Consider the following 22,313-nt stretch of genomic DNA (forward strand, 5'->3'; position numbering starts at 1 on the left):
TGTGCAGGATGGGTCGAGAGCAGGTTTCTTTAATAATTGAGTAATGATAGAGTGTTTGAAGGAGGATGGGAAAATGCCTGAGGAGAGGGAGAAATTAAAGATTGTAGTTAGGTGAGTTGTGATGACTGGAGAGAGAGACTGGAGGAGTTGTGAGGGAATGGGGTCGTTAGTGCATGTAGTTGGGCGAGAAGAAAAGAGGAGTCTGGAGACTTCTTCTTCTGTGATGGGATCAAATGTGGAAAGTGAGCCAGGGGAAATGCAATCTCAATGGTCTTGGAGGCCCTGATCATGTGACCTTCTCTATGGTCCAGCCCAGTCTGGTCTAGCAATGCTCTCTATGATCCTGGAGGAACTGAACCAGAAGTCCTCTCCTGGTCCTGACCCAGAAGTGCTGGTGCTAATGCCCTATATCAGACCGACCCTTCCTATGGTCAGGGCCTGAGTATCGTGTTGCCTCCCTGCATGGCTGCTTGGTCTGCTCGGTCGCTCCCTGTATTCTGTGCCCCTGCACTCTGCCCTTTAATGCTTCTTTGCACACGCTCTGTGCTTGTATTCTAGCTCTTGTCCTGTGCCATGTCTTGTGTTGTCTCTCGTGCTGTGTTTGTCCTTGTTATTCTTAGACTTGTAGTCCTTCCTGTGTTCTCTGTCTTAGCCTGTTTTGCTATGTCTCACCTTAGCTATTCTTTGACGTGTAGTCCTTCCTCTGTTACCTGTTTTGCTATATCTCGCCTTAGCTATTCTTTGACTTGTAGTCCTTCCTCTGTTCTCTGCCTTGCCTGTTTCGCCATGTCTGGTCTTTGCTATTCTGAGCCTTGTAGTACTTCCACGTTCCCTGTCTCTGCCTGGTTTTCCTTACTCTGCCCTATGGTGCTCTCTTGCACATTCCATGTCTAGTCTCAAGGTTCTGCCTTGACCCGGCCCTGGGCTCCGGCCTACGCTCCGCTGCTAGACTCTGTCCTATTGTGCTCTCTAGCACATTTCATGGCTAGGCTCAAGGTTCTGCCTTGACCCGGCTCTGGGCTTCGGCCTACGCTCCGCTGCTAGCCCTTTTCGCTCTCTGACCCCGCTCTGTGCTTCTGCCTACGTTCCGCTCCTTGTTCCGTACCTAGTCTAGCTTTGCCTTGTTTCTTGCCTTGCCCTGTTTCTTTGTGTGCCCTTTGCATGCGCCTGGCCTTCCTAGCCTCCTGTCTGTGACTCAGCCGTGCCCGTCCTAGCCGTGCCCGCCTGCTTGTGCTTCAGCCGTGCTCGTCGGCCAGTGACAGCTGTATCGCCTGTTATGCCTCAGCCGGGTTCGCCTCAGTCTTGCCCGTCTGTCTGTGCCTCAGCCCGACCAGCTAGCCAGTGCCCCAGCCGTGCTCTCTGTGCTTCCTTGCATCCATGCTGTCTCTGCACTGTGCTTTGCGTGCTTCTCTAATAGCACGCGCAGGCCCTAGCCTGCTCCTTGGCATACCTCCCCCTACTTCTGTAAAAGTACGCACAGGTCATGCCATGTACCCTGTCGTGCCCTCTTGCACGCACAGGCCTTAGCCTGATCCCTGGTGTGCCTCCTAGCACGCGCAGGCCCTTGCCTTAGCCTGAACCCTGGCGTGTCTCTTAGCACGCACCCTGACATGAACCTGATCCTGGCGTGCCCCTCTCCAGGACTATGCCTTGAACCCTGACCCTGGCGTGTCCCACGGCACGCACAGGACCTTGCCTTGAACCCTGACCCTGGCGTGTCCCTCGGCATGTGCAGGACCTTGCCTTGGACCTTAAACCCTGGCGTGTACCTACACACGCGCCATGTCTTGTACTTTGAACTTTGAACCCTGGCGTGTCCCCTACACACGCACCGTGTTTTGTACTTTGAACCTTGCGTGTCCCCTACACACGCACCTTGCCTTGCACCTTGCCCTGGACCCTGGTGTGCCCCTAGCACGCACCCTGCCTGGAACCTTGCCTTGGACCTTGGCGTGTTCCCTAACAGGCACCATGTCTGGAGATCTGTCGTGCATCCTTGCCTGAACCCTGGTTTGCCTGCCGGATGCCCGAAACCTGCCGATCGCTGCCAGAGATCGTAAGTCTGACGACTGCGGCCTCATGTCCGGAGCTGACGTCCGCAGCCTGATGCCCTGATCATGTCGATCTTTGCCAGCTGTCCGGAGTCCGATGCCATTGAGCCCTTGCCTGTACCCAGGCGTGGCACCTGGCACGTTCCATGCCATGGACCTTGGCGTGCCCTTGCACGCACCTTGCTGTGTTTTCCCTGTTATCATGTCTTGCACTTGATGTAACCCTGAGTTTGCCTTAATGAGGATACCTTGAATTCACGTCTTGTCTTGTTTTGTTTCCTGCACATCCTTTGTCGTCAGACACTCGTACTTAGTGTCTACCTGAGCCGGCCGTCTGGTTCCAGCACCCCTTTGGTCTTGCCCCTGACACTCCCTGTATAGGGGGTGGTTCCTCACAAGGTCAACTCACCCTAGGTGGGTGGGTGCCACGACCCAGAGGGTCCACTCTAAAGAAAACGACTCAGTGAAAGCTGACTCTATCACAATGCGCTTTTATTGTACGATACAGCCATATTATGCTAAATAGGGAAGGCACATAACACTGCATGAACCGGTCACCAGCCAGTTTATATTGAACTCTGTAGCAGAGTTCAACTGGCACTGGGTAGAGGCATCGGTGTAACAGTTAGAAAGGAATATGATCCTGGCTGCTGTATTCAGGACAGATAGGAGAGGGGAGGGTTTGGTAAGAGGGAGAAAGAATAGTAGAGAGTTCCAATAAACCAGACAAGAATGAATAAGAGAGATAGTAAGAGTTTTTATCAAGTCAAAGATACTTGTAGGAAAAGATTGAATTCTAGAGATGTTTTTGAGGTGTAGGTGACACGAGCGAGACATTGATTGGATGTTTGAAGTGAAGGAAAGATCTGAAACAAATATGACACCAAGACAGCGCGCATGTTGCTGGGGAGTAATGGAGGAACTACACACAGAAAAGTCAAAAAGGGGCATCGGTAGGTTAATGGAGGGAGCAAACACAAGGAGTTCAGCTTTTGACAGATTCAGTTTCACATAGAGGGATGACATATTGTTAAGGTACTGTCACACTAAGCGATATCGCTAGCAATATCGCTATAACGTGACGTTATAGCGATATTGCTAGCGATATCGCTGTGTCTGATACTTACCTACGACCGGCTCCCCCACTGGTAATCGCTGATCGCGCGAGAACATTCAGGACTGTTTCTCGTCGTCAGCTTCCTGCGGCGCTTCCTGCTGTGACGACGAGCGACACGTGGAGCCGGGCGGGAGGACGCAGGATCGCCTGGTGTGACAGGTAAGTAGCGACCCCCGTCCCCAGCGATGTCGCTAGTGAGATCTGCCTGTGTGGCAGCTCACTAGCGACCACTTAGCGATGTACCAGCGATCCTGACTGGTTTAGAGACAGCGGGAAATACAATCATTGGTAATTTGTAGTAATGCAGGGGCCATGTCAGGAGACGATGTGTATAATTGGGTGTCAACAGCATAGAGATGGTACTGAAAAGCGAATCTACTGATTGTTTGTCCAATAGAGGCGTACAAAGAGAAAAGAAGGGTGCCTAGGATGGAACCTTGAGGAACCCTGACAGTATGGGGAAAAGGAGAAGAAGAGGAGCCAGCAAAAGATACAGTGAAGGAGCGGTCAGAGGTCAGAGAGGTAGAAGGAGAACCAGGAGGGAACAGTAACAATGAGGCCAATAGAGCGGAGGATAGTGAGGAGGAGCGGGTGATCCACAGTGTCAAATGCTGCACAAAGATGCAGGAGAATCAGCAGGGAGCAGTGACCATTAGATTTAGCTGTCAGTAGATCATTAGAGACTTTAGTGAGGGCAGTTTTAGTAGTGTGTAAATAACAGAAACCAGATTGGAAAAAAGGTCAAAAAGAGAGTGATCTGAAAGCAGATTAGACGGGGGTGGATCAAGCATTACAGGAGTTTAGAGATGAAGGAAAGATTGAACACAGGTCTGTAGTAAGCAGTGCAGTTCTGGTCAAGGGATTTTTTTAAGTAATGGATGTATGATGGCGTGTTTAAATGAGGAGGGAAAAATACCAGATGAGATGGAGAGATTAAATATTTTAGCTAGGTGAGTGGTGACAGTCGGGAAAAGAGACTGGAGGAGGTGTGAGGGATTAGGGTTACTGGTGCAGGTAGCAAGGTGAGAAGATGCAAGGAGCCTGGTCACTATTTCTTGTTATACTGGTTCACATTCAGAAAGTAAGCTAGTTGCAGTGCAGGAGAGAGGTGATTGCAGGAGATTGGGGGACAATTTCTTTGAGGATATGGTCAATTTTTTCTTGAAAATATTTGGCCAGATCATTAGCGCTGAGATCAAAGTTTATTGAAGGAACTAAAGCTCAGAGTTGATAGAAGGAGCCCATGGAATCTTCAAGATTTAAGGCTATGTGCCCATGTAGCGATTTTTAAGCATTTTTGCTGTGATTTTCGGCGCAAAAACGCTGCGAAAACGCTTAAAAATCGTGTACAGAATGCCCCCCATGCATTCCTATGGCATTCCGCACATGCTGTGCTAATGCTGCGCTTTTTTCCGCGGCGGAATCGCATCGCGGAAAAAATCGCAGCATGCTCATTCTTTTGTGCGGAATCGCAAAGAATTGCCGCGATTCCGCACACATAGGAATGCATGAGAATCGCTTACTTCCCGCATGTGGCTATGCCCACCATGCGGGAAGTAAGCGTCTCATGTGCGGTTGGTACCCACGGTGTGGAGGAGAGGAGACTGTCCTCCAGGACCTGGGTACCATACCCCTGTAAAAAAAAGAATAAAGAATAAAAAATCGGGGTATATTTACCTTCCGGCATCCGGCGCTGCATTCCCGGCCTAAGCGTTCCCAGTAATGCCTTGCGGCACGGTCCAGTGATGACGTAGTCTCGCGTGACTCTAGTGGTCTCGCGAGATCGCTATAGCAACGCGAGACTACGTCATCACAGGTCTCGCAAGGCATTACTGGGAACGCTGAGGCCCGGGAATGCAGCGCGGGACGCCGGAAGGTAAATATACCCCGATTTTTTTATTTTTTTTAGCATTTTAACATTCTATCTTTTACTATTGATGCCGCATAGGCGGCCTCAATAGTAAAAACCTGGTCACACTCGTCAAACACTATGTTTGACGAGTGTGACCAACCTGTCAATCACTTTCCATGCGATGCTTCAAATCGCTTGGAAAGTGCTTGAATATCGCAAGCGAAAATCGCGGCAAAATCGCGATCATAATCGCGGTAAAATCGCGGTGAAATCGAGCGGGAAAAAAACGCGCGATTTCTGGGAAGGAGTCCGGTTTTTAGTGAGCGCTTTAAAACGCTACGTGGGCCCACAGCCTAAAGAGTGTTCATGTGGAAGAATGGGCCAAAATCACACCTGAGCAATGCATGCGACTAGTTTCTCCGTACAGGAGGCGTCTTGGAGCTGTCATCATCAACAAAGTCTTGCGTGCGAACTATTAAATAAATTTCGGTAAGCATGTTTAATACTCTTTACCTGTGTCATTTCTCACTATCCCACATAACTTAATTTATGGACATCCATGGTTTGATTTCTTTGCCTGCGCGGATTGGATGGGTTGTTACCGACATCTGGTGAGAACTTCATGTCAATATCACCTTTAGAAATATGTTTACTTAGAAAATTGGTGACATGTTCAATTCTTATTTCACCTGCTGAACATGGAAACGTTTTCAATGTATTCTAATTGCATAGAGGAATATTTCAGTTTCAGCAAATATCGTGCATTTATTAAAATTAAGTTACAAAGGGATTCTCAAGTTTGGAAGTTATCCCCTATCCTTAGGATCTAGAATTAATTTGCCTATCGCTGAGGGACTGATCGCAGGGACCCCCACCAATCTCAAGAATTGGGGCTTTGAAGAGCACCGTGTGAATGGAGCGGAGCTTGATCATGTGCACTAATGGTTCATTCATTCTTAATCGCTGGAGTTAGCTGAGCATTGTGCTCTGCTGATCTTCAGCACTCCCATTAGAATGAAAGTAGCAAGGTGCATGATGAACCTCTGCTCCATTTACACGGGCCCTGGTTTTCAGAATATTTGTGAATCCCATTTTTCAGATCCCCAGTGACTAGGAAGTTATCCCTTATCCTAGGGAAAATAAAAACTTCTGAACTTTAGAAAACTCCTTTAAGCATGTTGTTGATATATTTTGTGTAACAATCCAAATAGTTTTCAAGATCTCTGCTTAAAGTAAATGAATGGTTTACTTCTCAAAAATAAAAAATTGTCCTTCGTTATGTGATGATCGCACCGATGAAAGACACTGAATCAGGCAAGCATAAAATCTATTACCATTGTTACAACTGGACACTGCTGAGCCATACCCATTAAAGGGAATCTGTCACCCCATTTTAGTCTTATCAGCTGTGGCCACCGCCATGCTGTAATGCTGTAGATAAGCCCCCGATGTAACCTGAAAGATAAGAAAAACAAGTTAGATTATACTTAACGTGCGGTGGGTGTCGTGGTCCGATCCGGCGCCTCCCATCTTCATACGATGCCGTCCTCCTTCTTTCTTCTGCCTCAGCTCCGGCGAAAGGTCAGAGAGGTCCGGCGCCTGCGTACTGCAGTACTTTACACTGCCCTCAACAAGGCAGAAAAAGTACGCCTGCGCCGGAGTCAAAGCAGAAGAAAGAAGGAGGACGACACCCATCGGACCGGACGCCGGGGTGAGTATAATCTAACTCTTTTTTCTTATCTTTCAGGTTACATCGGGGGCTTATCTACAGCATTACAGAATGCTGTAGATAAGCCCTTGATGGCAGTGCTGGCAGCTGATAGGGCTAAAATGGGGTGACAGATCCCCTTTAAGCCGGGATAAACTGTAACACGGACCACTTAGTGTATACCAGCAGTCAAAGTATAAAAACGCAGATGTGAACTAGTATATATAATAAGTTAGCAGGATTTTGTATTCACAGCATAGTTCAAATCAGCAATGGATAAAATATAACTTTTAATCAAAAATTAGGATAAAATTGACAAACATCACCCTTGTGAAAATTGCACCAACAACCACAAAAACGCAAAGACATACAGATAAAAATACTCGCAGGATCTTCCTGCCTTTAAATTGAGTATATGGCCTCTTTAACCATAACAGATCTGTTTTTTGTATGGTTATTAGATAGATCACAGCAATGCCTAGATGTGATAGGCTCTCATAGGCTTTTTAAATTCTTTGAGGGATCATCATAAACACTTCCACATAAATGCTTAATGCATGCAAGGAGTATCAGGCTTGGCTAGAAAACATGAGGCCATGTATAATATAAAACATGCGGCTTAGAGAGGGAGGCAATAAGAAAGGAAGAAAAAACGGGGAGATCATTACATTTTAGTCATATCATAGGAACCATATTGCCTCACTACATCAGTGAGCATTCCCAATGACCCATTCAAATAAGATTATCAACAATGCCGTTCAAAATACTATTGCGGCTTTTTACATTATCAGATCTCACCCAATGTCTCTCCAGCGTGCTTTACCGTGAGACTAAGCCCATGCTGTATTGGTAACACGATATTGCCTGCCTCTGAGATTGCGTCTCCCGACGCGTTTCGTTATAATGTACTCATCAGGGAAGTTGAATTGTCCTTAAATTGTCCTAGTGGAGGCTATAAAACCTATTGATACGCACAGTGCACTTCCTTTGGAGATTTTATGGCATTAACATTGGCAGTTGTTATAATTTTGGTGGTTTAATTGTACTAGTGTGACAGTAACATTATGCTCCTATGAGAGCTTATCACATCTAGGCATTGTTGAGATCTATCTAATAACCATACTAAAAACAGATCTGTTATGGTTAAAGAGGCCATATACTCAATTTAAAGGCAGGAAGTTCCTGCGAGTATTTTTATCTGTATGTCTTTGCGTTTTTGTGGTTGTTGGTGCGATTTTCACAAGGGTGATGTTTTTCAATTTTATCCTAATTTTTGATTAAAAGTTATATTTTATTCATTGCTGATTTGAACTTGTATATATGTCTACAATTTTCCTGTGTGTGGTCCATCACGAATATGGATAAAAACACACCTGTCTGGCCGAACCCTTAACCTACTTTGAAAAAATAATCCATTAGTGAACCTTCTTAAAACTTATCACAATTTTTGACACCTTTTTACAGAGCCTAAATGATGCAGGTATCAACACAATGCAAATATTAGGAAGAAATGTGATCTATTTTATTGTGTATAACAATAAATATAGGATAATAGTAGAGGGCCATTACCACGTATTTATACAGTACTATTCACCCAGCATAGGTGTCAGAAAAAAACTAGATTCAGAAACTCTCTTTGTATAAGCGTGAAATGAATTCCCATCGTGACACATTTGTCCTAAGTGGCTTGTACCAAGGTAGAATGAAAACATTTCAGAGTGGCACAACGAGGGTCAATAAATGCTATACGTTGCTGGAATGCTGGAGATCACAATGCGCACAGCTGCCGGGAGCAGCCGCCTCTTGAGGCGTACGTTGTCTCATGTTTCTTTTCAAAGAAGGATATATGGCATTTATTAGTAATTCACACTTTTTAGATCAATGGTATTGGAAAAACCACTAACACTCATTGCTAAGTAGTCACCAGACTTTTCAGCTGAACTGTTCCTACAAAAGAAGTCAAACTAAAAGAAGTCCATTTTCGAAACAATTCTATTGCCGTTTCTTTTAGAGGACATACATAGAGGTATAAGTTGTATTGTCTGTCCTTATAATGGTGCAAAATGTAATCTATGTGATATATAATGTAATATATATGTATTTAATCTGTGTTGGCCGACAATACAGGACAATATACTGGTGTGCAAATGGATGCCATTCTTGGTTAGTTGAGAGATTTCCAAGGGATATTATCGGATAGTTGCAAGTAGAGTTGAGCGACTTTTGGTTTTTTAGGGTCGCGTTTCGTTTCGTGAAACCCGACTTTTCCAAAAGTCGGGTCGAGCAAGATCGTCCGATTATAGGGAAAAGTCGGGGTCGTCCCGAAACACGAAACCCAATGTAAGTCAATGGGGAATAAAAGTCGGCAGTGAGAGGAGGACAGGAAACACACCTACAGTGCCCATTTGAATGCCAAAAGCATCAATTCTTCTTTCTTAAGCTTGTCAACCTTAATTAACTTCATAATACAAGTTACGCACTGAAAAATGGGGGTTATTTGGCTACAAACTGTGGGGGGGAGGGCTGGCTCCAGGTTTTCATGTGCCCTGGGCGAAAGAGCGCCCCTTTAACACATACCACAACTCATCATGCTCCGATACGGCAGAGAAATAGCGGTATAGTACAATGAAAAATACCTCACTTTTTACATCTCATGACGAGGCCCATCTATTTCTCCATACAGAATCATTGGTCCCATATAATGTTTGAAACAGTATATGATGAGCTCCACATAATGCTACAGTATATGTTGGTCCCCATGGATGAAGCTCCACTGTCTTATGGGCCCAAATAATGCTCCAAACATAATGGGCCCCATTTCTAATGCTCTAGTGTATAATGGGCCCTGTAAATGCTGCTCCAGTGTCTGATGTCCACCTTTGGAATGTTCCAGTGTATGGTGGGCCCCATCTATCATTCTCCAGAGTATAGTGCTCCCCAAAAATTGCTGTCCCAACATTGAAAACAATCAAATAAGTCTCCTCGCTAGGGAATCCCTGTACTTGTCTGGACAGGTGCTGTAGCTTGCTTAACAGCTCGCCAGCCGTTCTCACGCCCAGTATGGATTACACGTGATTGCACAAAGGTGAGAAAGGGTACCGTATCCCCAGATAACATGTATGGATAGCGTACACATTCAAAATATATGTCTCAGGAGGCAGGCTCAGATGGTGTTAGGCCCAGTATGGATTGCACGTGATTGCACAAAGGTTAGAAAGGGTACCGTATCCCCGGATAACATGTATGGATAGCGTACACATTCAAAATATATGTCTATACAGCATGAGGCAGGCTCAGACGGTGTTAGGCCCAGTATGGATTGCACGTGATTGCACAAAGGTTAGAAAGGGTACCGTATCCCTGGATAACATGTATGGATAGCGTACACATTCAAAATATATGTCTCAGGAGGCAGGCTCAGACGGTGTTAGGCCCAGTATGGATTGCACGTGATTGCACAAAGGTTAGAAAGGGTACCGTATCCCCGGATAACATGTATGGATAGCGTACACATTCAAAATATATGTCTCAGGAGGCAGGCTCAGACGGTGTTAGGCCCAGTATGGATTGCACGTGATTGCACAAAGGTTAGAAAGGGTACCGTATCCCTGGATAACATGTATGGATAGCGTACACATTCAAAATATATGTCTCAGGAGGCAGGCTCAGACGGTGTTAGGCCCAGTATGGATTGCACGTGATTGCACAAAGGTTAGAAAGGGTACCGTATCCCTGGATAACATGTATGGATAGCGTACACATTCAAAATATATGTCTCAGGAGGCAGGCTCAGACGGTGTTAGGCCCAGTATGGATTGCACGTGATTGCACAAAGGTTAGAAAGGGTACCGTATCCCTGGATAACATGTATGGATAGCGTACACATTCAAAATATATGTCTCAGGAGGCAGGCTCAGACGGTGTCAGGCACAGTATGGATTTGACGGCCCAGATTACACAGCGGAGGAGCAGGGAGAGGTAAAGATTGCAAATGCTGGGGCCCTGCCCAAGCAAGGGGGGGCCCACTCGTGGGTGTCGGTACTGGCACTGGGCCCCTCATAGTACAGTGGTGTGTCTGACGGCGGGTGTGCACCACCACCGTCAGAGACACTTGATTGCACTATGAGGGACCCTGTGCCAGTGCCGCGCCCAAGAGTCGGCCTACCCACCTGTCCAGGGCAACGGCACTCGCACGGTGTCGTGCGGTAGGTGGTGACCCCGGCCATGGGGGGGGAGGCAGCACAGTTAGGGAGTTTTAGAAAGTGGCATATGTTGATGTTGGACATTCAGCTGATGCAAAAGGCGAAATAGGTGAAGTACCAGGAAGAGGTGGACCAAAGCAAGCCATTTTTCTGTCACCCTATGTGTCATCAGGGGAAGGTGGGGCAAAATCCTTGGAAACCCATGCGTGGTTCATTTTAATGAAGGTTAGATCATCCACATTTTGGGTTGACAGACGGGTCCTTTTTTCTGTCAGGATTGATCCAGCTGCACTGAAGACTCTTTCCGATAGCACACTTGCAGCTGGGCAAGCGAGCTCCTGTAAGGCATATTGGGCCAATTCAGGCCAGGTGTCCAGTTTAGCGGCCCAATAGTCAAAGGGGAATGACCTGTGTGGGAGAACATCGATATGGGAGGAAAAGTAGTTTGTTACCATAGTTGACAACTGCTGTCTCCTGTCACTTTCCATCGATGCAGTATTACCAGTTGTGTGAGGGGTATTTGAAAAATCAGTCCACAACATTGTCATGAAACCCCTGTCTCCAACGCCACTTCTGCTGTGTGCACCACGAACACCTCTGCCAAGCTGCCCCCGGCCCGTACGGCTCGTGTGAGAACCATCACCGCTGCTGTGTGCTGGGAATGCCTCAAGCAACCGATTTACCAGAGTTGCTTGTTTATTAGCCAATATTAGGTCAAGGTTCTCCTGTGGCATGATGTTTTGTAATTTGCCTTTATAGCGTGGATCCAGGATGCTGGCCAACCAGTAGTCGTCATCGTTCATCATTTTGGCAATGCGGGGGTCCCTTTTTAGGATCCGCAAGGCATAATCTGACATGTGGGCCAATGTTCCCGGTGTCAATGATGCACTGCGAGTGCTGGGTGGAGGAGCACTCTCTGGCAAATCCACATCCCTCCAGTCACGCACAAACCCTGTACCAGACCTTGCCACGCCAACATTTTCACTTGCCCCACGAGATGCATCCTCCTCCCCTAAGTAATCATCCCCATCATCCTCCTCCTCCTCCTCTTCTTCCTCCACCTCATCCAGGAGAGGTCCCTGAGCAGACAATGGCTGAATGTCATCAAGGATTCCCTCCTCCTCTTCCTCCTCATCAACATTGGCTGCAGACGCCTGCTCCTTAAGGTGCGTCAAAGTTTGCATGAGCAGACGCATAAGTGGGATGCTCATGCTTAGGATGGCGTCGTCTGCGCTTACCAGCCGTGTGCATTCCTCAAAACACTGCAGGACTTCACAAAGGTCTTTCAGCTTCAACCACTGCACACCTGTCAACTCCATGTCTGCTCTCAAAGTGCCTGGCCGTGTATCCTCCCACAAATGCATTATGGCCTGCCTCTGCTCGCACAGCCGCTCCACCATGTGCAGGGTGGAGTTCCACCTTGTTGCAATGTCGATAATGAGGCGGTGGTTGGGAAGGTGGAGCAATCGCTGCAGCTTCTGCATACGAACGTAGTGTACAGGCAACCGGCGGATGTGCGCGCACAGTCTTCGCACCTTCTGGAGCAGGGCTGTTAACTCCGGATAATTTTTGAGGAAGCACTGCACCACCAGGTTCAAGGTGTGAGCCAAGCAAGGTATGTGGCTGAGTTTTGAAAGGGCTATGGCTGCCACAAAATTACGGCCGTTATCACTAACTACCTTGCCTGCCTCAAGATGTACACTGCCCAGCCATGACTCAGTTTGTCGCTTCAAGTACTCGGCCAGCACCTCGGCGGTGTGTCTGTCGCCCAAACACATCATCTGCAACACAGCCTGCTGACCCTTTCCACTAGCTGCTCGATAGGGGGACACATCGTGTGCAACAGTGGCAGCTGCAGATGGAGTGCTCGTACGACTGCGCTCTGTGGACGAGCTTTCGCTTCTGGAGGAGGTGGAGGAGGAGGATGGTCGAACGCCTACAGCCAACTGTTTCCTATACCGTGGGCTAGGCAGCACTGTCCCACCACCGCTGTCCCCTGTGGACCCTGCATCCACCACATTAACCCAGTGCGCAGTGATGGACATGTAACGGCCCTGGCCATGCCGACTGGACCATGCATCAGTTGTGAGGTGCACCTTTCCGCTCACTGACTGCTTGAGTGCATGGACAATGCGGTCTTTCACATGATGGTGGAGGGCTGGGATGGCTTTGCGAGAGAAGAAGTGGCGACTGGGTAGGCCATAGCGTGGTACTGCATAGGCCATGAGTTCGCGGAAAGCTGTGCTTTCCACCAACCGAAAGGGCATCATCTCAAACGAGATTAGTTTGGCAATGTGGGCGTTCAAACCCAGTGTACGCGGATGAGAGACTGAGTACTTTCTTGACCTACTCATAGTGTCTGGGAGGGTGAGCTGGACTTGAGAGCTGCATATGGTGGAAGTAGCGGTGGACAGGGCGGACTGAGAGAGGGTTGATGATGGTGATGGAGTTGGTGTTCTTTCTGATGGCCTAGAATCAGTATTTCGTTGATATAACAGTGGGATTCCCTGACTGCTGTGGTCTTGCAACGACACCTCAACATTTGCTGCTGTGCTAACCGGTGGGCTTACAGTGGGGGAAACAATGTAGCGTTGCTGACTACCTTCGTTGTGATCAGTTGCACATGTGGCACTTGAGGTTTGGTGTTGTGTCCACACTTGCAAGTGCATGCTGGTTAAATGTCTAAGCATGCAACTGGTATTCAAATTTTTCAGATTTTTCCCTCGGCTAAAGGTCTTTGCGCACTTCTTACAGATAACCTTGGCCTGATCATGAGGATTTTGTTCAAAAAAGTGCCACACTGCACTCTTCCTACTTTGGCAGACATTTTGCGGCCTAGCACGCTGTGATCTTTTGACCCTCTGGACAAGCTGTCCAGCAACTCTTTTGATGTTTGGAACCTGTCTTTGGAGTGCTCCGGGCCTGCCAGATAACAGCTGTTGCGATGTCGATGTCTGCTGTGGATGCTCCTCATCTGAGCTATTGGAAGCAGCACCCTCTTCCCCCAATGGATGCCAATCTGGGTCAACAACTGGGTCATCCATCACCTCCTCTTCTATGTCATGTGCACCTTCCTCTGTGTCACCGTGTATGGTGGTATAGTGTGCGGGAAGGGGCACCTGAGTCTCATCAGGGTCAGAATCTGGCTCTGTACACTGCGAGGACAATGTAGTGCTCTGAGTGAATGTACCAGCAGAATCATCCATCAGCGGCTGTGCATCAGTGCACTCCATGTCAGATTCATCTTGGCCTGGGTAATTCACCATTTGACTTGATAATCCAGGCATGGTATGTGAAAACAGCTCCATGGAGTAATCAGTAGTATGGCCTGCGTCATCCTTCAATCTTGGTTGGGGTGAAGGACACAAGGAAAGGTGTGGTTCATGAACATGAGCCTCCAATGACGACTCAGTGCTTTTACTTTTTACAACTGAAGAAGAGGAGGCGATAGAGCTGGAGGCTGAGTCAGCAATGTAAGACAAAACTTTTTCCTGATGCTCTGGCTTTAAAAGCGGTTTGCCAACTCCTAGAAAACTAAGCGTTCGAGGCCTTATGTAGCCAGACGATGATGCAGGGTCAGCACCTCCTGCATTCGGTCCTATTTTGCTCTTGCCACTACCATCAGATCCACCACCAACACCATCATTACCAGCTGCCAACCCCCGCCCAATTCCACGGCCTCTTCCACCAGCCTTCCTCATTTTTGGTAGAAATGTAGACAAAATCCAACAAACTATATAGTAATGTAAAACAAGGTACAAGGTGTCTATAGGACAGGGGAGATTTTGAATTTCTGCACACACTTGTGGACAGTGGACACTTTTGGATTGTGTGAGGCCCACTGATATCTGAGCGCTATGTGACAGGCTCGATGGCACTGCTGTGACAAAAGTGACTAGAGGATAAGGGAGATTTTGAATATCTGCACACACTTTTGGACACTGGACACTTTTGGATTGTGTGAGGCCCACTGATATCTGAGCGCTATGTGACAGGCTCGATGGCACAGCTGTGACAAAAGTGACTAGAGGATAAGGGAGATTTTGAATTTCTGCACACACTTGTGGACAGTGGACACTTTTGGATTGTGTGAGGCCCACTGATATCTGAGCGCTATGTGACAGGCTCGATGGCACTGCTGTGACAAAAGTGACTAGAGGATAAGGGAGATTTTGAATATCTGCACACACTTTTGGACACTGGACACTTTTGGATTGTGTGAGGCCCACTGATATCTGAGCGCTATGTGACAGGCTCGATGGCACTGCTGTGACAAAAGTGACTAGAGGATAAGGGAGATTTTGAATATCTGCACACACTTTTGGACAGTGGACACTTTTGGATTGTGTGAGGCCCACTGATATCTGAGCGCTATGTGACAGGCTCGATGGCACTGCTGTGACAAAAGTGACTAGAGGATAAGGGAGATTTTGAATCTCTGCACACACTTTTGGACACTGGACACTTTTGGATTGTGTGAGGCCCAATGAATATCTGAGCGCTATGTGACAGGCTCGATGGCACAGCTGTGACAAAAGTGACTAGAGGATAAGGGAGATTGGATTGCTTTTAAAAAAGCAGTTTGCGGAGCAGTGGGTAAACAGCAATGCCAGCCTGTCAGGAAGCCTTAGAAGGCAGCCCAACAACCAACACCACTGATACACCACTATATAGCCTCCCCTTGCACTGCACACACAGTGACTGGTGTGTTGTGCAGGCCAAATTGCTAGCAGCAGAAGCAGTTTTTTTTTTCTTCTCAGCAGGACAAAAAAAAAAAATTGGGATTGCTTTTAAAAAAGCAGTTTGCGGAGCAGTGGGTAAACAGCAATGCCAGCCTGTCAGGAAGCCTTAAAAGGCAGCCCAACAACCAACACCACTGATACACCACTATATAGCCTCCCCTTGCACTGCACACACAGTGACTGGTGTGTTGTGCAGGCCAAATCGCTAGCAGCAGAAGCAGTTTTTTTGTCTTCTTCCTTGCCTAACGCTCTCCCTACAGAATCAGCAGCAACCTCTCCCTGTACTAAGATGGGCAGAAGTAAGATGGCGGTCGGCGTGCACGCCCTTTTATACCCCCTGTGACGCCCACCAAAGCAAGCCAATCACTTGCATGCCCTTCTGAAAGATGGTGGTGACCCGTGCCTATGTCATCACGTTGCCCACAGTGTCCGTGGATCCTGATTGGCTGAAAAAGAGCGCAAAACAAACTTTTGAAACACAACTTTGGCGCGTAAGTCGCCGACCTCGTGGCCGACCTCATCCTACGGTCGGGTTTTGTTTCATGAAACCCGACTTTGCCAAAAGTCGGCGACTTTTGAATTTTTTCGACCCGTTTCGCTCAACTCTAGTTGCAAGTACTGATGGCTGTGATGCAAAATTAACAGTGTCATTATAATGTTACTGAATTAAAGTAACCACCCACACTGTGCCCTAAATAAGGGAAACAAAAGTCCCATATACATAGTATGATGTCTCGGAACTGGGGGTATACCACCCAAAAAGAATCCTACACCATTAGCAAAAGCTCAAAAAGACTTGTATAGACAAGAGGACAAAAACAAGAGCAAGCAATGAAGGATGCATATAAAAATATCAAAATCTTTATTCAAAAATGTTACAAAGGAATGTACATATAATTATCATGGTAGTAAATTGCAAATCGGACAACGCAGATAACAAGCCCCCAGACCTCACCTACTCCTCCCACAGAGATGAAACACCTCCAAAAAGAAAGCCCCAATATATAGCTATGTCTGGTAGACCAAACCCCATGTAAAGGTTTATATCATTAAGCCCAGTGGCCATGTGAAAAGGTCAGACAGTGTGCACTAAATTACTAGGTGTGCACCCACATTATACACAGGGAAGTCATATTGGCTATAAATAACATGGTTAAGTCCGAATGGAGGGACAAAAAGAGGCTTACCAGGGATGGCTGAAGGGAGGAAGAAGGGACACCCGGCAGGAACACCCCCGACGAACATTTCGCAGCACAAGGGGCCGCTATGTCAAGAGGAAGACTTCCAGTATTATCCATACAAAGCTTATCTAGTATATGTACTGAATCTCCACTGACTCCCCTATTTGCCATACTGAGCACTCTATGATAGCCCACTCTCAATACAGAGCCCCTCCAATGCTACTCTATATTCTATACCGAGCCCTTGATATTACCCTTTCTCTATGCTGAGTCCCCATGATATCCTACTCTCCATACCGAGCTCATATGCTTCCCCATTCTCCATACCAAGCCCCCTCATGCTACCCCTATTCTCCATACTGAGTCCCCATGCTACTTGATTTTCCATTTCAAGTCCCAATGCCACTCCTACTCTATACTGAGCCCCCCCCACACCAACCCTTCTCCACACAAAGTCCCCTCCCACCTTTGCCAATTCTCCATACCAAGCCTCTCCCATGCTACCCCATTCTCCATACCGATCCCCCTATGTTCTCCATACTGAGTCTTCCCCCATGTTCTCCATACTGAGTCCCCCCATGTTCTACATGCTGAGCTCTCGCCCATGTTCTCCATACCGAGTCCCCCATGTTCTACATACTGAGATATCGCCCATGTTCTCCATACCGAGTCCTCCCCCATATTCTCCATATCGAGTCCCCCCATGTTCTACATACTGAGCTCTTGCCCATGTTATCCATACCAAGTCCCCCATGTTCTACATACTGAGCTCTCGCCCATGTTTTCCATACTGAGTCCTCCCCCCATATTCTCCATACCGTGACCCCCCCATGTTCTCCATACCAAGTCCTCCCCCAATGTTCTCCATACTGAGTCCCCCCATGTTCTGCATACTGAGATCTCTCCCTTGTTCTCCATGCCTAGTCCCCCCCCCATGTTCTCCATACCGAGTCCTCCCCACATGTTCTCCATACCGAGTCCACCCCCTATGTTATCCATACTGAGTCCTCCCCCATGTTCTCTATACGGTGTCCTCCCCCCATGTTATCCATACTGAGTCCACCACAATGTTATCCATATCAAGCCCCCATCGAGTCCTCCCCCATGTTCTCCATACCGAGTCTCCCTCCCATGTTCTGCATACCGAGTCCCCCCATGTTATCCATACCAAGTGCTCCTCCATGTTCTCCATACCGAGTCCCCTCATGTTCCCATTTTCTACATAACAAGTCCTCCCCAATGTTCTCCATTATGAGCCTTCCCCCCCCAATGTTCTCCATACTGAGTCTTCCTCCCAAACATTATCATTCCCAAGTCCTCAACCATTCTTCTCCATACCAAGTTCTCCCCCCATGTTCTCCATACCGAGTCCACCCCATGTTCGCTATACCAAGTACTCATCCCATGATCTCCACACCGAGCCCCCCTAATGTCCTACATACTGAGCCCCCTTCATGTTCTCCATTCAGAGTTCTGTAAGCGCTGCTCCAGGTCAACTCATTGCAATGTCATGAAATCAACAGCATGCGCATGCCGCTGCATGTCGGATCAGGGAGCTGCTTGGAGCTCCACTGACCCTGGAAGTGCTGACACACACCGAAGTTCATGTAATAACCCTGCTGGCATCGCTACATGGCCTCCCATCCCCCACTCACCAACTTGCTCACTGCTCCAGGCCATGCTGTGATTTCTGTCTGCTGCCAGCTTCACGTTCTGTGCCTCTTGTCTGCTCTCTGCTCTGTGCATGTTTCCTGGCTGTGTCTATAGGGGAGCGGCGCCAGAACTCTCTGGTTCTTATGGAATCAGTGTGCACCTGCCTGATGGGTCCCTGGCCAATCACCAAAGCCCTCTAGTTTTTAGGGCAGCTGCTCCCAATGGACTCTGCCTTTGCAATGTGTTAACTCAGTTAGTGTCTTGCTACAGAGCTGCCAGGCCTTGCTCTGTGTTTCTCCTAGCTTTGCTTGGTACTTGTCTGTCTACCCTCCAGCAGGAAGAATATCCTGGTCTCTATGACTTTGTCCTAGCTTTGTCTTGTACCGGTCTTGCCGCCCTCCAGGAGGCAGTATATCCTGGTTCCTTTGCTGCTGCTACTAGCCTTACTTTGTATCTGTGTGTACTCTGGTCCCTGTGTCCTTGGTCCTGTTCCTTGTCTCATATTGTTGCCCTGTCTGAACTTTGTCCTACCTTTGTCTGTCTCCTTGTCTTTGGCTTCTTTCCCTGCTGTGTCTTTCCTTGTGTCCTCCCTGTTTGCTTGTGCTCCATACTCTTGCGGTTCTGCTTGTATCTGCTGCTGCAGAACCTCTTGCTGCTCTACTACTCTTCTCTGCAGTCTTGCGGCTCTGCTCGTGCTCCGCTCTCTTGTGACTCTGCTTGCTCTGTACTCTTCAGGCTCTGCCTGTGCTCCGTACTCTTGCGGTTCTGCTTGGTTCCGGTTCTGCTGCTGCAGAACCTCTTGTTGCTCTACTATTCTTCTCCGTAGCCTTGCGGTTCTCCTCCTGTGTGAACAGGTCCAAACCTGTTCCTTCATATTTCACTCCTTCCTGCCTGTATCCGTACCTGCATCTCCTGTGTGAACAGGTCCAAACCTGTTCCTTCATACTCCACTTCTTCCTGCCTGCATCTGTACCGGCACCTCCTGTGTGAACAGGTCCAAACCTGTTTCGTCATACTCCACTCTGTTCTGCCTGTTCCAGTACCTGCACCTGCTGAGTGAACAGGTCTCTACCTGTTCCTTCATATACCACTCCTGCCTAACCTGTGCCTCTGCTGTGCCAGCCTGTCCTATGTCTCTACCGTGCCAGCCTGCCCTGTGTCTCTGCCGTGCCAGCCTGCCCTGTGTCTCTGCCGTGCCCGCCTGCCAGTGTCTCAACCGTACCTAACTGCTCATGTCTCTGCCATGCCTGCCTGCCAGTGTCTCAGCTGTGCCACTGTCTCCCCAAGTGGGATCAGCAGCCACAGCCATACACCACCCTGGAGTGGCACCTGGCAGCTGCCTGCCGCACAAGCCTGACCTCACCATCAGAGGCTCCAGTGAAAACCAAGGCAGCTGTCCTAGTCACGCCACTTCCAGGGTAGTCTGGTTTGTGGCATAGTGGGGCCAAAACCCCCTGGCTCACGCCCACCAGTCAGGGCATGAGCGTGACAATTCATTTGTATTCGCGTCTTAAAGATTTTCCAAAAATATATATATTTTTTTTTCATTTTGACCTTAGCACCAACTCCAGCAACCCACTGCCCTAGGCACTAGTGGCAAATATGGGCCTGCTTACTGATTTAATTTTTGGCTGCACTCCATGGTCATATATCTAATACAGGAAAGTTCCAATTGTGATAGGGAAAGTGTCTCTAAATTGTGTCTATTTAGTTTATATGCACTTGTTATGTATAGCTTTAGATCTTCACTTATTGTACTTCTCTGTTGTGTTACTGTTATAGTTAGGGTATACATTCTTTCATACCCTATTACATAAATCTATTTCTTTTTATAAAGAGACCATTTTAGTTATGACACGGATGGATGCATGGGTTTCACTCCTGGTATTTTTGACGCTGTACTACAATTTAAGGTATGAAAAACATTGTGCAGAATACCGATACTAGACATTGTTTTGATAAATCATTGAATCTTTATTTTGTTATATTTTGTAGTAATGATACACGCAATTTCCAGTGCATGCCACCCAGGAAGAGTGTTCTGATCTATGAACACAGTAAAGTTCCCTGAAGAAGCACATACAGTCATATCTGCGTGGAATATTATGTCGGCACTGTAGAGACAGTTTTCTATTGCAGCCGTCCACTATGTGTAATAGAATAAGGTGAGAACTGGACCGAGGATTGGGTGATACTGAGACCACCTGTTGCCTGCAGCACATAATGCTTTACTGAGAATTGATGGAGGATTTGAGTCCCCTAAAATCAAGTAAACTGTAAGCAAGTGATCACAAGGAATCCGTGGAGTGAAATATTATCCTCTGTAGATTACTGCTGCAAAAATAAATTGCTACATGACGCGATATATGAATGTTGCATACATATATAACATAACAACCTTTGGGGTCTAGAAGATGAAGCTCTCGAGGGAATAGAGCGCTAGAACATAGTGTAAAGAGTAAGGCCAAATGGAGGAGGACACTGAAACAATTGGTGGTGCCAAGCTGGCTTGGCTGTGTGAGATACAACTACTGAACGAGTAAAGAAAACCAGCTCCTGCTGCCCCATGACTGGAGGCAGAAATTCACTAGAGGAAACTGAGCAGGGTGGACAATTCACATTAATAGTAGGCTTCGCTGCTTGAATAAAGTTCTCTTGACGTAGTGGACTTCAAGGTCTTTATTGCCACAACGCATTTCAACACGTCTTTGTCAAGTGAAAAAAACAAAATTCACATTTGTTTTTTTTCTCTTGGTAAAGATGCATGTATGGCGTTGAAGTCCGTTGCGGCAATAAACATTTTCAACTCCACTACGTCAAGAGAACTTTATTCAAGCAGCGCAGCCTACTATTACCGTGAATCATCCACTTGGGCTTTCCTTGGAGAATGCCATTGTCACGGTCACGTGTGTCTGGACGCAGCGAGTACCACAAGGCGAACCCATGACACGCGTGACCCTGGATACACCGCCTCCAGTAAGGAGAACTTAAATAATAAAACGTGCAGCTGGATACACCGCCTCCAACTGGCAAATTTAGGTAATACACGTTATATACAGTAGTCTGGAAACCCCGCCTCCAGTAAGGCGAATTTAAATAATAAAGGGGAAACCTGGGTAATAATAACAATGGTGGGCCCTGCGATAGGGAATAGGGACGTGGAGACCTCCTGTACTCCCGAGCCAGTGTCCCTGCACTCCTAATGTTCCCTATGCCAGTTCCGCACCGGGCGACGCACGCGTACCTCAAACCCTGACTCGCCCTGCACCTAAACCCTCACTAGGGAATTGGTCGGTGCGGAAACTAATCCCACCACTGCACTAAACACACATAAGGGAAAATGACAATACAGGGGGAACACCACTTAGCTTTGCTCTGTTGCGTACGCTCCTAGCAACAGAGCCCACCACCTGTGTGCATCTTCTCCTCCAACCGGATCCATCACCATAACCGGATCCATCACCCTAGTGCAGCCTTGGAGCAGAGTCCACCACCAGTTGCAGCTTCCCAGTAAACAGAGTCCCAAAGATGAGTCCAGCTTCTGCCAAGTCATCCAGCATGCTCAAGTCCAACTTTTCTGCCAAGAAGTCAAGCATGCTTGAGTCCAGCTTTCAGCAACCAAGTCCAGCATGCTGAGTGCAACTCTCACCATAGTCGCCACTCCACCAAGCCATGCAAGCACTTCCTGCTGACACCATAAACTGCGTCTCCACCACGCCATGCCAGCCCTTCTTGCAGACACCAACGTTGAACTCCACCAATCCATGCCAGCACTCCTTGCAGACTCCATAGCTGACTCAACCCCTC

The sequence above is a fragment of the Dendrobates tinctorius genome, unplaced genomic scaffold (genome assembly GCF_039654945.1).
Source record: "Dendrobates tinctorius isolate UK_male_01 unplaced genomic scaffold, ASM3965494v1 ptg000075l, whole genome shotgun sequence".
Taxonomy (NCBI): Eukaryota; Metazoa; Chordata; class Amphibia; order Anura; family Dendrobatidae; genus Dendrobates; species Dendrobates tinctorius.